The sequence below is a fragment of the Gavialis gangeticus genome, unplaced genomic scaffold (assembly GCF_001723915.1).
Source record: "Gavialis gangeticus isolate Ggan-Ray unplaced genomic scaffold, GavGan_comp1, whole genome shotgun sequence".
NCBI classification, from domain to species: Eukaryota; Metazoa; Chordata; order Crocodylia; family Gavialidae; genus Gavialis; species Gavialis gangeticus.
Window position 1 is genome coordinate 11,587,416 of NW_017729002.1, and position 8,585 is coordinate 11,596,000.

Sequence of the window (8,585 nt, forward strand, 5' to 3'; positions counted from 1 at the left end):
AATAAAAAAAAAAAATTGTTTAAACAAAGAGGTAGGGAATTAAACACTTTGCATCTCACTAGTAAAACATAGGCCCTTTTAATTCCTTCCCTTGTACACAAAGCAGTTTTGGTAAATGGGGGAACTATATAGTTAGGTTAACTATGATGCAGGTTATCTAGTAATTCACAGAGAAAAAGCCAGTTAGAGTAACTATAATGAATATATAAATTATTCTAGAATATCATGTACAGCATGTTGAAAGGTCTCTGTGCAGTATGAACTTTGTGGTACTAGATCATATGATAGTACTCAAATTTATTATTATGATGATGATGATATATCAATTAAATGAATTGGATGCCCTTTCTGAGTTGAACAATTGAATTCAATCTTATGTTAGATTACAAAATAGTTGCACAAAAATACCTATATGAAAATAACCACTGGCAAAACACCAGCTTTATGTGCATTAGCCCATTCAGTGAATATATACATTCAGTTCAGCCAAGCCATAACAGAGCTGTACATAATACAAGTTATATGGCTCAAATCTACATTAACATGTATTTTATTATGGTATGTTTATGGTTAGGAACCTGGAAATATGCCCATTAAGAATTAGACCGAACTGAGCTATTAGGAGAATCAGAGACCACAGTGAGCATTCTATAGATATGCATGTATATACATAAAAGTACATGACAGGCATTTGTTGCCTCTCTCATATCCCATTTGTACCTGGAAGAAGTTCAAAACATTCTGGTAAAGAATCAGTGTCAGTATAATATAGTGCTACAGTTCAAACAGAAGTTACCAGTCTGACACAGAAATTATTGGATGAGGTTCTCTGACCCGCATTTTGCAGAAGGTCAGATTAGGTGATCAGAGCAGTATTTTCTGGCCCTAAAAATCTATGAATATTGGGGTCCCAGAAAAATTTAGCAGCACCAACATCACAGTTTATAACATGGAAATGATTTCCTGCTCCCTTTTTTTCTTAACAACATTACAAAAGGAACCCACTTAACTATTTTAATGACTGTTAAAATGGAATTGCTTAAAGATTCCAATTTTCTATGAACTGAATGATACAATGAAATGCAGCATAATGTAAAATGTGCCATAGCATTGCTGAATGTCTTGAATAAATAACCAGGAGATAATAGAAATGTTATATCTGATTCTCTTCTCTCCTGTTAATACCCTCCCCACTACACACACACACTTTTATATATATAAATGGATTTAAAAGGGATACTAGAACGAAATTTTAAGCAAATGTTGGAGGGGTGTTGACTAGTGAAATATTATATGCATAATGTAGGAAGCAACGTAATTATTTGAAAAGGTTTTCTTTTACATGGAGTGTAAGTTTTCCACTCTAGATTTATCATCCACTGGGCATGGACACAACAACAAAGTAAAATGAGTTAAATGTAAGGAGAGGGGGTTTACTACCCTTCAGCCTCTCTGTGGTAGCTCTTTCATGTGTCTACTGAATTCTCTGTAAGTGGACGTGAAATTGAGTTAATTTAGTAGCTGTTTCATTCAGGTGGAAACCCACTGATTTTTCTTATATATACACAACAGTACAAAGATGACACAAGAAATAGTTAATGCAGTTAATGATTAATGATAAACTCCACCCCACTCTTTAATTTGGTATAATCTGTTCATTTGGCCACACATTTTGATACCTTGTTCTCATCATCTTTTTCCTAGAGTTTTCAAATCAGCAGACCTGGGTGGTTGATTCTAACCCTAACAGACAAACATGAATTATTTTTTAGTCCTTTGTGGGGGTGGGGCGTGAACCCACTGCACCTACCTACCTACAGTCTTTCATTGAGTATGACCAGATGCTTTTCTGAACCAAGAGGAAGTTTCAAGGCCTTTTAATTTTATCACATATTTGCCTTTGTGCCAGTAGTATGTATTTTTGGCCCCTGCACTACTTACTTGATGGTCCATAACATGTACTGACATTTTAAATCAAACTACTGTACATACTCTAAAAATATTTACTCCATTTTTTCAGTCTCCATATTGGTAAAACATTTATTAGCTTTATAAAAAGTTTGTAGCCCCAGACTCCAAATTTTAAGCCTGTTTATATGTTTACAGCCAATTCATATACCTCTACAAAATGGGATTTATGAGAAGGCCATACAATTTTAGTTACAATATAGCCATGCAAATAGCACTGATATAATATTTCTTGTCCCACCTGCAGCTGTTATTTTAAACTGTTTCTGGTAAAAACTGCTACATGATTCAAATGATTGATTTGCAAATAAAGCTATAATCCTCAAAATAACTAAATGATTAAAATTATTGTTACAAAACTTTTAATATCTGTGACTAATAGTGACATATTAAGAATGCAAACCATGCCTGGCTGCCTAACTACAGACTTAGTTGTCTGCTAATTTGTTCAGATTGCAAATACACATCTCCAACATGCTATTAAATTACTCCATGTTATTCAGTATTAAAATGCTTTCCTTGAAGCAATTTGCTGTAATCATGAAACAAGAGTAAAGAAAAGGAAGTTTAATTTAGGTTGGATTAACAAACGCTAATGTTTAAACTATGACAAAGGCACAGTGCTCACTGTACTGAATTTTTTTCTTGTCAATTGCCACGACACAAAATAAACAGCAAATAAGAAAAAAAAATCATATACATTTCTATAAAACCATGTTTCCCAGGATGCTATTTTCATCTGCTATGAACAGCCACTATATTAGAGAAACACATTTTACAGCAACCATATTCTAGATGTTAATTTTCATCCAGATTGCTGAAGTGAATGGAGTTACTTAAGGGTTTACTTAGGCTCAGCAAATCAGAGTTACATCAAGAAGAATACTGGCCTGTCATTTCTCATGTTAGATGAACTATGTACTTTGGATTGTGATACAGATATCTCTAGAGAAAAGCTTCAGGGTATAACCTTTATTTTAATGAGTTTCCCCATGTGCTCTCAGGATCACTCTAGAATTTCCTTGGTCAATGTATTAGTCTTACACAGCTGCACAACCAGGTAAGAGCTGGATTAGTGATGTGAACAAAACCCTTAAGTACAGGCACAGTAACTCAAAACAGACAGATTTTTCAACGCTCCCCAGCTGGGACTACTGCCCCTAACATGTGCACATGTTAGCCTGTACACATACCCATCTGTTTGGAATGGCATGATGCCCATTCTCAAATTGGTGTGACCCCAACTGTACAATATTTTTTGATGGAATTATGTGAGAAGACAGCAGAAAACTGCAGGTGATATCTATATTTATGTAGTTATTCCTTAAACAGTACTTCCATAATGGGAGACCACTGCCTCACACTGGAAATCAGAGCTATTCAAAATTTACATGTAAAAATAAATACTATAACAGGTGCCATTTTTGGTTCCACATTTTAAAAAGAACATGGAGAAGTTAGGTCCAGAGGTGCATGACAAAAATGATAAAGGGCTTAGGAGGCAAGTCATACCAGGAAAGGCTGAAGGAGCTAGGCATGTTCAGTTTGCAGAAAAGGTGCATAAGAGGGAACATGATAGCATTCTTCAAATTGTTGAAGGGCTGCCGTAAAGAGCAGGGAAAGCCCCTTTGTTCTCTTTCTGCAGAGAGTAAGATGTGCAAATGGCTTGAAGTTGCAGCAAAGTTGGTTTAGATTGGATATCAGCCTAAAAATGCATAATTGATGCCTTGGAAATATCATGAAATGTCTTAATTTTTCTTTGTCTGCATGAGACATGGCAAAGGTGAGAGCAAAGTGGCTGAGTCCTGGTTGAGTCAGGAGAGGAAGAGTATATAACTTCTCTCTTTCTGTTAATCCCATCTGGTTCAAAGAGGAGCAAAATTTAGAAACATTACCATAACTTTAGGTGGTGACACTGCTGTGTTTTAGCATTCTCCAGGAGAATGAAACATTCTTTTCTCTCTGGAGTTAGCCATTAGGGCTGTGAGAAGTTTCGGTCACTTATTTGATTTGGAGGAGATTTGGCCTGATTTGGCAGCTGAATCTCCAAATCCAAATCAAATCAGGAGACCCATTAATCTCTCAGAATTGAATCAGAAGCCTCCAATTCGATTTGGAGAGATTCAATGATTTGGCCATAGACACAGCTTTATATGTTTTTTCTACGTACCTCGAGGTACCAGGCGGTTCATGAATGCTGAGATAGTGGGGTGGATGGAGCATCCCATGGGAGCGTGGAATCCCCAGCACACTCAGTGGCAGACCTGCAATTGGACCAGATGTACTTCTACCCCCAACCCCCATCCCTTGGCTGGTGCCTCCTGGGTCTGGGGGGGGCACCTGGAGTCCCCCCCCATGGCTGATTACTGAGCCAGGGGAGTGCAAGGGGGTCCCCCACACGCTCAGTGGCAGACCCAGAAGCGAACCAGAAGTCCACCACCGAGCATGCGGGGGAGGGGGGCGCACTCCTGTGGGATGCTCCATCTGCCTCACCATCTCAGCATTCATAAGCCACACCTGGTACCTCAAGGTATGTAGAAAAAACATAAAGCTGTGTCTATGGCCAAATTGCTGATTCTCCTAATCAGAACATAATCTTCAGATTCAAATTCAGCCAAATCAAATTGGGGTAGTGATCCGAGTCAGCAAACTGAATCACTGTCCCCTTAACTGGGCCTAATCTGAATCCAAATCTGAATCGAATATGGCTCCCTTCACACACCCCTATTAGCCATGTTTTACAGATTCCCTAATGGGATTATTATTGTGTCTGTCCTTAAAGGCCACAGTTGCATACCATTGATGAACATTGGCCTAGCACTGCCAAAACATTTTTACCTTATACCTATTGCCTACATATTATGCTGGCTTGTAATTTTCTTGCAGGTACAGCCCAACAAGTACAGGTCTAAAATAGTTGGCACTGCCATTCTCTCTGCAGCTTTTTCTTGAAAACTGGGATGCTTTTGTTGACAATCCCTAGATTTGAGCATGACAGGATTAGAGGCTCATTTTTGGTAGATGAACTTAAAGTTTGAAGATGTCCATAAAGTCCTAATTAACCCAATTTTGAGTCATACAAAACATAAAATACTGCCCTGGCTGGAAGATATATATTCAAGCCATCCAGACCCATTTGTGTGGTGAAAAAGAACCCAGAAAAGGTAATGTTATCAGAACCCAAACAAATCAGAGAGGGGGGAACTCCCTCCCGCACAAAAACCAATACGTGATAGATTTTGTACACAGTAATGTGTACCCAGGAAACAAAGGCGACCAAAGCATAAATGATAACTTATTGTGATATGGGCTAAGAAATTATTTCTCCAATAATTCAGAGGACAATGAAAGCTATCACCTTCAGGAACACTGTATAAAGAGAGGTAGTTTAAATTTATCCAGTAATAATACATATCAACATTCATTTATGATTGATTCAAAAGCACAGTGATTTTCAACTAGGATGTCACAAGACCCTGCCAAGGGTACCACACTGCCAACCACAGTGACACCACCAACCCCAGTACAACTGGGTAAAAATGCCCCATTTGCTTCTTGTGGAGCCTGAATCAGAAGCAGCCTGCTTCTGCTTCAGTCCTTCCTGGCCTAACCTCACATTCTCCTCCTGGAAACAAAAGCACACTGGTGGGACAGTTCCACCTGGCTGTGTTGTGGCAGTCTGGAGATTTATCTGCTTTTCTGCTGATGTGGCAGCCAAGTAAAACTGTCCTTAGTACTAAAGTTCTAAGCAGCAAAGCAGATAGTCTCTCTAGCAAAGAAAGGCATTTACTAGGGGCAAAGGACACCCAGCCAGAAATTCTCTGTCCCCTCAAAAGGACAAAGCCATTTCTCTGTCCCTAATCCAGCCCAAACAGCTCAGGCCCCCTCCAAAAATACTTACCCATTCCTTTTCAGTCTTTCCCATCCCTGAGCCCAAAGGTCCTTTGCTGGATTGTGCCTCAGAATTCCCTTGCAGGAAGCTGACAATCCTTCATTCATACTCCCTTCTCCATTGTTATGCTCATCTTTGTTATGCACATACAGCCTCCTAGGTGTGGACCATCCCCACCTTTGTTGATATGTCAGCAAAGCTTTTCAAGACTGTTGGATGGTATAGATCCATCTAGTCTCCTCCCACAGATCCCCACGGGTAAGCAACTGTGGGTGCATCTACACATGCATTTACTGTGGCCCAAATTTACTTTAGTGTAAACTACTCCGGAGTAAGGATTTTTGGACAGATGTCTACACATGCAGCGATTACGGTGCAGATTTGCACCCAGTTCCCTGGAGCTATATTCTTTCCTGGGGGGTGGGGGACTGCCTGCTACAGGGGCAGGCACAATGTCCCTCTGCCCCAGTAGCAGGGAGCTCCTGGCCCTGGCTCCCCAATCACTGGCACAGGGAGACTTATCTCCCAGCCTGAGCCCCCAGCCGCCCCCCCGCCCGACCGTGGAGCTCAGGGTGGGAGATAAGAGTCTCTCACTGCCAGCCCTGAGGTTACAAAGCTGGCTCCTGCTCCCTAATCACAATCTTGGAGCTCCCTGCTGCCAGGGAAGGGGGACATAGTCCCCACCCAGGCTCCTGTGGTAGAGCCTCCCCAGCATCAGGCTGCTCCCAGAAGCAGGAAGCAATTTCCTGCCCTGGGTGGATGGCTGACTGGGAGGAGATTTTGTTCTGCACTACGGTACCATTACTAATCTCATGTAAATTTGCTACTTGCATTTGCAGATAGAAAATTTACTCAGGATTAGGGAGTTTTATTGTAAAGTAAGCATGTGCACATGTAGATACATATGCTTACTTTGCAGCAAACTATGCTAATGCGAAGTTAAGCATCTCATGTAGATGTGCCCTCTGGCACTTAGCAGGGACTCTATTAACCCTTCATTCCTGTGTGCCAATATAGGTAAACTGAGTCATGCACCTTTATCACAAAATGAACAGAAATATTGCAGTAATCCCGTAGTCCCGGGATAGCCAACCTTTTTCTGGTTGTGGGCTGGAATGACCCAACCTGAGTCAGAAGAGGAGAGACGGTGGGTGCTAGGGACCCTACTGTTGCTTGTCTCTCTAGAAGCACAGAGAAAGTGGCCACAGTGAGCACTTCTCCCTGTGACGGCATAGGGAAAATGCCCACAGAAGGCACCACCAAAACCCCACATCTGTATGCAAGATCCAAAGGTTCCACAGGCCAACCTCTACCCTAGTCTGTAACAGTTGAGAATTACCAGAGTAGCATACCTGGAAAAGTTTTACTTTTCATTTTTAGTATATAAAAACTCAGTGAAAACAAAATGCAACAGCAACAAAGGATACAGGAACTAAGATATCTGGATATGTACAAGGTACCATCTCATGGCAAATACAATTCCACTATCCTAAGAAATGTTTGAATAAAATGGTAACTAAAATATGGGAATTTCCATTTCCACAGAATCAGAAGTACAAGAGAAGCTTGTTGCTGGGAACACCTTTGGCTTTATGTAACAAGAGAAAAGCCAAGACAGAAGTCTTATCCCAAAAGCTTAGCCTTTTGTCCACACAGATTCCTTGAGCCTTCCATCAATAACATCAACTTTCTTATATCATTCTCAAATACTCCTTCAGAACCTGCAAAAAAGAGCTAAAAACCTTGGCATTTAATGGAACCTCATCCATATTTACTGCAAAGTAACATGATTTATCATATTCAGTTTAAGATGGTAGCTTATTTTCAGAACTACTGAGATAGGTGTTATGCAAACACATTGTTTTATTGGCAGAAAGACAACAGTCCACACTTATCAGATAAAGGTAGGCCAGCTTGTGCTAGGGAGTTTGCCTTGTTTAATGAATCTTGGATGAGTTATAATTTTATTCAGAAATCAGAACAAGATTCAATGGTTTTACGCAAGTTCTCAAGTGAAGCGTCACCATATCAATCAAACTTTGCTCTGGGGTTAGGAAGTTGTTCACAATTTAAAGATAAGGGTACAAAAGTTATGCTACTGCCCATAACTGCAAATATCCAGCTTCACATAAACTGGAATCAAACCTGACAAATTACACCAAAACTCTAGTGAGATGTCACCACTGATTTTAATGAGCACTCAACATCTATTTTAATTTCTTTATCAACCTGTCATTATGTCATTTATGAACCTATCTAGACTATACCTTTTTTAAAAAAAGATGAAGTGGTGACATTTACATCAACATCATTTTAACATTAAAGAATTATTTAATTGCTGGAACTACTTTGGAATTTTCTCATTTTAATGTGTGTGTGTGCGCGCGCGCACATGCACATGTGTGTGTATGCACATTGGAGTGCATGTGCATATGCATAACACACTGATCCATCTAAATTCTTTCCCAATACTTATGGAAAAGGTAGGTCTTATCATTTTTCTTCATGTACACAATAGGGCTGTGCGAAGCTTCAGGGGCTGATTTGATTCAGAGGAGATTTGGCCTGATTCAGTGGCCAAATCTCCAAATCTGAATTGAATCAGGGGACCAATAAAAAGGTCCGAATCAATTTGAAGCTCACCAAATTGATTCAGAAAAGATTCAGAGAGCTTCGATGATTCAGGCAGTCCCCGCCCACTGCAGCAGGGAGTTGGAGTCGGACT

At 40.0% G+C, this 8,585-nt stretch overlaps 1 protein-coding gene across 10 annotated transcripts in view; it reads right to left on the minus strand.

Moving 5' to 3' along the window:
- RBFOX1 (RNA binding protein, fox-1 homolog 1) overlaps positions 1-8,585 on the minus strand; it is a 2,526,522-nt gene that overhangs the window by 484,368 nt on the left and 2,033,569 nt on the right. The window lies entirely within an intron of this gene.